Here is a 7,067-nt window from a genome sequence, read left to right as displayed (position 1 = left end):
CTGGGCATGGCGGTGCATGCCTGTAGTCCCAGCTACTCAGGAGGCTGAGGCAGGAGAATCACTTGAACCTGGGAGGCAGAGGTTACAGTGAGCTGAGATCATACCACTGCACTCCAGCCTGTGTGACAGAGTGAGACTCCACCTCAAAGAAATAGCAACAACAAAAAACAAAACAAAACAAGAAAGGCTTGTTTTGTTAAGCCCACCAAGTTTTTAGGATGGTTTGTTATGTGAGATTATTGTGGCAATAGAGCACCGATACATTATAGACAACTGTCCACTGCAACACATAAAATAACACATTTTGTATTACATATATTGATATATATATCTTTGTATTATATGTATATATATATAAATACATAAAAGTTAAACCTCTCTGCAGCTTCCATCTTAACCTTTCACCTTCCTTGTTCCATCCTCACTTGAGGTCCCTATGTCAATACCCAGGCTCAGAAATCCTTGCTCAGAATTAGGCAAGCATATACTCTTATTTATAGGCTGATATTTGTAGGTTTGTGTTTAACAAAATAAAATCAACCCTGCAATTTGCTTTTATCACTCAGTAATATATATGGACATCCTTTCCAGTTAGTGAAGATTTATATATTTTCTAATTTCCTTTTTCAGATATATACACACATGCATATATACAGCTTTATATAAATTATCATAAAATTCACATTTTAGTGGAATCTGTTTTTCTTTTTTTCCTGCTTCCCCACGTTACCTGCCTCATGTTGTACTCCCTCAATATACATACGCGTGCAAAAACACATACCAATGTTAATCAGTGTATATCTTTGCTTATTTTTCTTTCTTTGAGACAGTCTTGCTCTGTCACCCAGGCTGGAGTGCAGTGGCATGATCTTGGCTCACTGCAGCCTTCGCCTCTCAGGTTCAAACAATTCTCCTGCCTCAGCCTCCTGAGTAGCTGGGACAACAGGGGCACACCACCATGCCCAGCTAATTTTTGTATTTTTAGTAGAGATGGGGTTTCGCCATGTTGCCCAGGCTGATCTCCAACTCCTGACCTCAAGTGATCCACCTGTCTCAGCCTCCTATAGTGCTGGGATTACAGGCATGAGCCACCGCACCCAGCCTATCTTTCCTTACTTTTCTTTGTGCTTATATAATTATGTACAAAAATAGTTCATTATATATTTTTAATATATATTATTCACAATTTTCTGCTTTTTGCTTTTTCCATTCGACAATATCTTGTAGGAATCCCCTCTCCCAAGTGAGGTAGTAAAACTCTAATTCATTCTTTAATTAGTGGCTATATAATATATTCCATGGTGCGAATGATCCATAATTTAGTTAAAAATTGCCCTATTGATACAGTTTCTTTTGAGATTTTTTTTTTTTTTGGCCACCGTGAAAAATGCTATTAGAAACATTCTTGTACACATTTCATTACATACTGGTATTTTCATTTGCATGGAATAGATTCCCAGTAGTGACATTACTGGGCTAAAGAGAATGTATTTTAAATTTTAATAGTTAAAATGAAATTGCTTTCTCTAAAGGGCTTTAACAATTCACACTTCACAGCAAAGTAGTAAAGTTCCCTTCTGAGGGGAGAATCTTAATCACAAGCTCTGAAGGGTGGCTGTGGACTATTTAAGTCCAAATACTTGCTTAATTATACCCTCTTCCCCACAGAGCACTATAGTAAAAATCTGAAAAATGGACGACAATGGTGAAAGCAAAAAGAGTAACAGATATCCTTATGCAAAAGAAAATATGTAGCCAGCTTGGCAACTATCCCCATCACAATATTTCTTTTTTTTCTTTTTTAATTAATTAATTTTTTAACTTTTTGAGACCAAGTCTTGCTGTATTGCCCAGGCTGGCATGCAGTGGCACGATATCAGCTCACTGCAGCCTCTACCTCCCGGGTTCAAGCAATGCTCCCTCAGCCTCCTGAGTAGCTGGGACTACAGGGGCTCACCACCACACCTGGCTAATTTTTGTATTTTTAGTAGAGATAGGGCTTTATCATGTTGGCCAGGCTGGTCTCCAACTCCTGATCTCAAGTGATCCGCCTGTCTCAGCCTCCCAAAGTGCTGGGATTACAGGCCTGAGCCACCATGCCTGGCCCCCATCACAATATTTCTATGAATTGTTTCAGCAACAGCTAGTCCCCCTGAGGACCCTATTTTCCTTTTTTTTTTTTTTTTTTTTTTTTTGCCATAAACCCTAACCCTCTAAACTAAACCAATAGCATAACCTTGAGATTAAACCTTGGGATTCCTTGTGTGCCCTCCCCCTCCCAACACTCCAGGACTTACAAGCTGGCAAGTAGAGTGGGTACAAATATGGCAGGCTTAAATCTGATAGCATTCCCGACCAAGTAGATAAAAATCATTATGAAAGGAGAAGAATTTTAGGAAGAGCCATTCGCTTTTAATGACTAGTATATCAATATATAGGTTAGTGCCCCACATAGTACTAGAAACTCTGGGAAAGTGGCACCAGGATTTCCTGGATTTGCCCCTCCGGTGTAGTACTTTCCTGTCCTCATTCCCAGGGAAGTCAGTCTCCCCTCATAGATCACAGGTCTCTGCATGATGATGAGGGTTAAAGTGTTGGCAGTGCTTCATTTGAATACCAGTGGCACAATGCCCCTTGGCACCAGGTAGGGCCTGCTTTAAGCTAGGAGTTGAGGAAGTGCCACTCACTAATACTTCTCTCTGAAGAACCCATGTCTTCATGGAAGGCTGCCCACGTGGAGCTGTCCCCCTGCATGATGCTGCTACGTGATGACACTCTACATAAATCTCCTGGGATGCCGGGAGGATCTTCCTTTCTTCTAACCAACATCATTTCTTCCAAAAGGGTAGAAACTGGAGGGAAAGCAAACCAAGGTCTCTACATCACTGATGGCTATGCTATTGGTTAGGACTCCTTAGATAATGGGCATTTACGGAGATCCTAGAAAGTGCAGAGCTCAGGGCTGGGCACTAAGATGCAAAGCAGTCTAAGGCAACCCTTGCCGTCAAGTTTTCTTCCTTCCTTTCTTTTTTTTCCTGAGACAGAGACTCGTTCTGACGCCCAGGCTGGAGCACAGTGGTGCAATCTTAGCTCACTGCAGTCTCTGCCTCCCAGGTTCAAGAGATTCTCCTGCCTCAGCCTCCTGAGTCGCTGGAACTACAGGTGCCCACCAGGCCCAGCTAATTTTTGTATTTTTAGTAGAGACGGGGTTTCACCATGTTGGACAGGCTGGTCTCAAACTCCTGACTGCAAGTGATCCACCTGCCTCGGCCTCCAAAAGTGCTGGGATTACAGGCATGAGCCAAACCCGGCCTCAAGTTTTCAATCTCATTAGAATGGAGGGCCCAAGGCAGTGCGATGTAAATAATGACTGAAGGCCAGCTGAGTGGCTCCGAGAAGATGGGACAATATTAAGCCAGGAGGAGGTGAATGTGGGCCACACAATCAAAAAAGGCTGTGAATCTTCCCAGGGGTGCAGTGACCTGGCCTTACTTTGAACCATGTATCCCTTCAGTGGCAAGGGTCATAAAAAAGCATTAGCTTTCTGGCCTTGAGGCCAATGGTGTCTACCAGTGGCTCCAGCTGCAGCAGGCCTGAGAACCACTTGGAGAGCATGTATAAGATACAGATTCCTCAGCCATCCTAGAGATTCTGAGCAAGGAGATCAGGAACCTGCGTTTCCACCTGAGAATCACTGGCCTAAGTAACTGTCCCACCTGAAATCGCCTCTACTTTCATGTGCCTCCTTCAAGAACCACAACCAAGTTCTCTTTTTACAAACACCTCCAGGCCTCAGTTTGTTCCAGTCTCCTCTCCTTCTGCTGACCCTCCTGTGGACCCACTGCCATTCCCAGCTTGGCTCCTCTCACAAAAGCCTTCTCCACCTCCAGAAGTTCCTAGCCCTGAGTCTATTCCTAGAGCTTCAGTGGCCCTTTCTTATCTCCCCTCAATTCAAAACAAACTGCAGATATATTCTCATCAGGGCTTGTGTTCAGGGTCAGGAAACATAATAAAACCACTCTAAGATCCAAACTGATCAAAATACCCGCTTGGGCTCGCTTAATAAGCAACCCAGACTATGTGGGAGGTGGGTGTGGAGATGGTCCCAGACTTGGCAGCTGTAAAACTGGGCAAATCTCTTGGTCAGAGCCCAGTTTTGCCATGTGTAAATGAAGACAAAATGACTGACCACCTCAGGCACTGCCATAGTGTTTCAGTTGATCCTGTTATACAACACGGTGGTATGGCACGTGATGACCTTGTCTCTGAGAAGCCATCAGTATAAGGTACAAAGTCGATTTAATAACAGCTTGTCAATGGAAAAAAAACATACACACTGTCAAATTTATGCATCAAGTGTGAGACCCTGATGGATCCGGCCGCGCGCAGTGGCTCACACCTGTAATCCCAGCACTTTGGGAGGCCGAGGCGGGCGGATCACGAGGTCAGGAGATCGAGACCAACCTGGTTAACAGAGAGGCGGAGCTTGCAGTGAGCCGAGATTGCATCACTGTACTCCAGCCTGGATGGCAGAGTAAGACTTGGTCTCAAAAAAAAAAAAAAAAAAAGAACCTCAGGACATTAGGGAGTCTAGAGCCACCTTACAAACTCTCCCTTCCGGTCATGGGCCAGAATGACCAAGAAGAAGCAAAGGGATGGGAGAGGGAGTTCAGGTGTGAAAGTAGAGAATGGGGTGATGAAGACCACGGCATCCATTAAGAGAGGACCAACCTAAGGATCTACAAAGAGCGATCCCATGGAGACCTCCAAATTCGGAGGGGGAGGGAAGTCTCCTGAGGGTTAAGGGAGAGCAGGTGGCACACTGTGGCCATTCACATTTCCCCACGATGAGCAGCATCCCAAGGCTGCAGGGCTGAGCCAGATCTAGAAGCACTGGTCATGGCCCCAGTTGCCCTGCAATCTGTTCCTCGGACTCACTTTCTTTATCTTTTTTTTTTTTTCTTTTGTTTTGAGATGGAGTTTTGCTCTTTTTGCCCAGGCTGGAGTGCAATGGTGTGATCTTGGCTCACCGCAACCTCTGCCTCCTGCATTCAAGCGATTCTCCTGCCTCAGCCTCCCAAGTAGCTGGAATTACAGGCATGCACCACCACGTCTGGCTAATTTTATATGTTTAGTAGAGATGGGGTTTCTCCATGTTGGTAAGGCTGGTCTCGAACTCCTGACCACAAGTGATCCACCCGCCTTGGCCTCCCAAAGTGTTGGGATGACAGGTGTGAGCCACCGCACCCGGTCCCTCTGACCCACTTTCTAAGTGGTCCAATCATAAGCGAGACCAGGATGAACATCATTCTTTTTAACATTTTATTTTTAATTTTTTAAAATTAAAAACCCTTTTATTTTAGGTTCACGGGTACATGTGCAGGTTTGTTATACAGGTAAACTAGTGTTACGGGGCTTTGTTGTACAGATTAGTTCATCACACAGACCCTAAGGCTAATATCCAATAGTTATTTTTCCTGATCCTCTTCCTCCTCCCACTCTGTACCCTCCGGTAGGCCCCAGTCTGTTGTTCCCCTCTCTGTGTTCATGTGTTCTCATCATTTAGCTCCCACTTATAAGTAAGAATATGCAGTATTTGGTTTCTGGATTACTTTGCTAAGGATAATAGCTCCCAGCTCCACCCATAATCCTACAAAGGACATGATCTCATTCTTGTTTTATGGCTGCATAGTATTCCATGGTATATATGTATCACATTTCCTTTATCTAACCTGCCATTGATAGCCATTTATGTTGATTCCATGTCTTTGCTATTGTGAATAGTGCTGCAATGAACATTCACGTGCATGTGTCTTTACGGTAGAATGATTTATATTCCTTTGGGCATACACCCAGTAACGAGATTGCTAGGTTGCATGGTAGTTCTGCTTTTAGCTTTCTGGGGAATTGCCACACTGCTTTCCACAGTGGCTGAACTAATTTACACTCCCACCAACAGTGTATAAGTGTTTCCTTTTCTCCATAACCTCACCAGCATCTGTTATTTTTTGACTTTTTTTTTAATAGCCATTCTGACTGGCTAACAGCATTCTTGGGGGGCTTTCTCTAAAGTGACTATTCAAGTGGAAGTAGGGAGCTGTTGACAACCAAAGGGTGACCTCTCTCCAACTTCCTATAGGACCAGATGTTCTCCCAGCTCAGTGGACACAGACCCCAGGAAAGAGCCTGGCCATGGCTTCACTGTGAGGGGTGAAAATGAGAGAAACTGGCTCCTGGGGCCGTGATTTCTACAAACCAAATGAAAGTTACAGACGCTAAGAGGGTCCACCTTACCAGTAATCAAAGACACGTAAGTTCAAACCATTCTTCTGTTAATGGACTGCAGAGATTTATAATACCTAGTGCTGGTGATGTGAGAAAAGCGGTCATTCGCATTCACTGTTGATAGGAGTGTAAACTGTTGCAATTTTGATTGAGGGCAATTTGACAATATTTATCAACATTATTTTAACATGCATGCTCTTTGGCCCAGCAATTCCACTTTTAGGGGACATTTTAAGGAAATAAGCTAAAGAATACATATAGGCACATACAGAAAGTTGTTGGATCAGTGCTCTAATAGCACCACACCCAACACATATTAGGTATTCCACAAATATTGAATTCAGGAATCAATAAGATCACAAACTGGAAGCCATCTAAATGTCTATCAATAGGAGACAAGTTAAATAAATTAAGGAACTTCTACATTATGGAATTATTGTACAATTATTGAAAAGGATGAGGTGAAATGGCTGCCTGGAGTTGGGGGATGAGAGAGACTGACTGCAAAGAGACATGAGGGACCTTTCCAGAATAATGGAAATATTCTATATCATGATTGTGGTGATGGTTCCAAATGTGCATTGAACAAGGATGTGCTTTACTGTTTGTAAATTATACTTCAAACAAAATGGCTGGTTTTTAAAAATGGATGAGGATGTGCCATTCTCATTAACATGAAAAGTTGTCTGTAACGTAACAGGAAATAAACAAGCAGGTTACAAGATGACATATGTTTGACAATCCCTATGTACAGAAAATATGTGTGAGACAGGATCTGGAAT

Source organism: Colobus angolensis, unplaced genomic scaffold, assembly GCF_000951035.1.
Source record: "Colobus angolensis palliatus isolate OR3802 unplaced genomic scaffold, Cang.pa_1.0 Scaffold99, whole genome shotgun sequence".
NCBI lineage: Eukaryota > Metazoa > Chordata > Mammalia > Primates > Cercopithecidae > Colobus > Colobus angolensis.
This window is presented reverse-complemented; position numbering follows the sequence as displayed.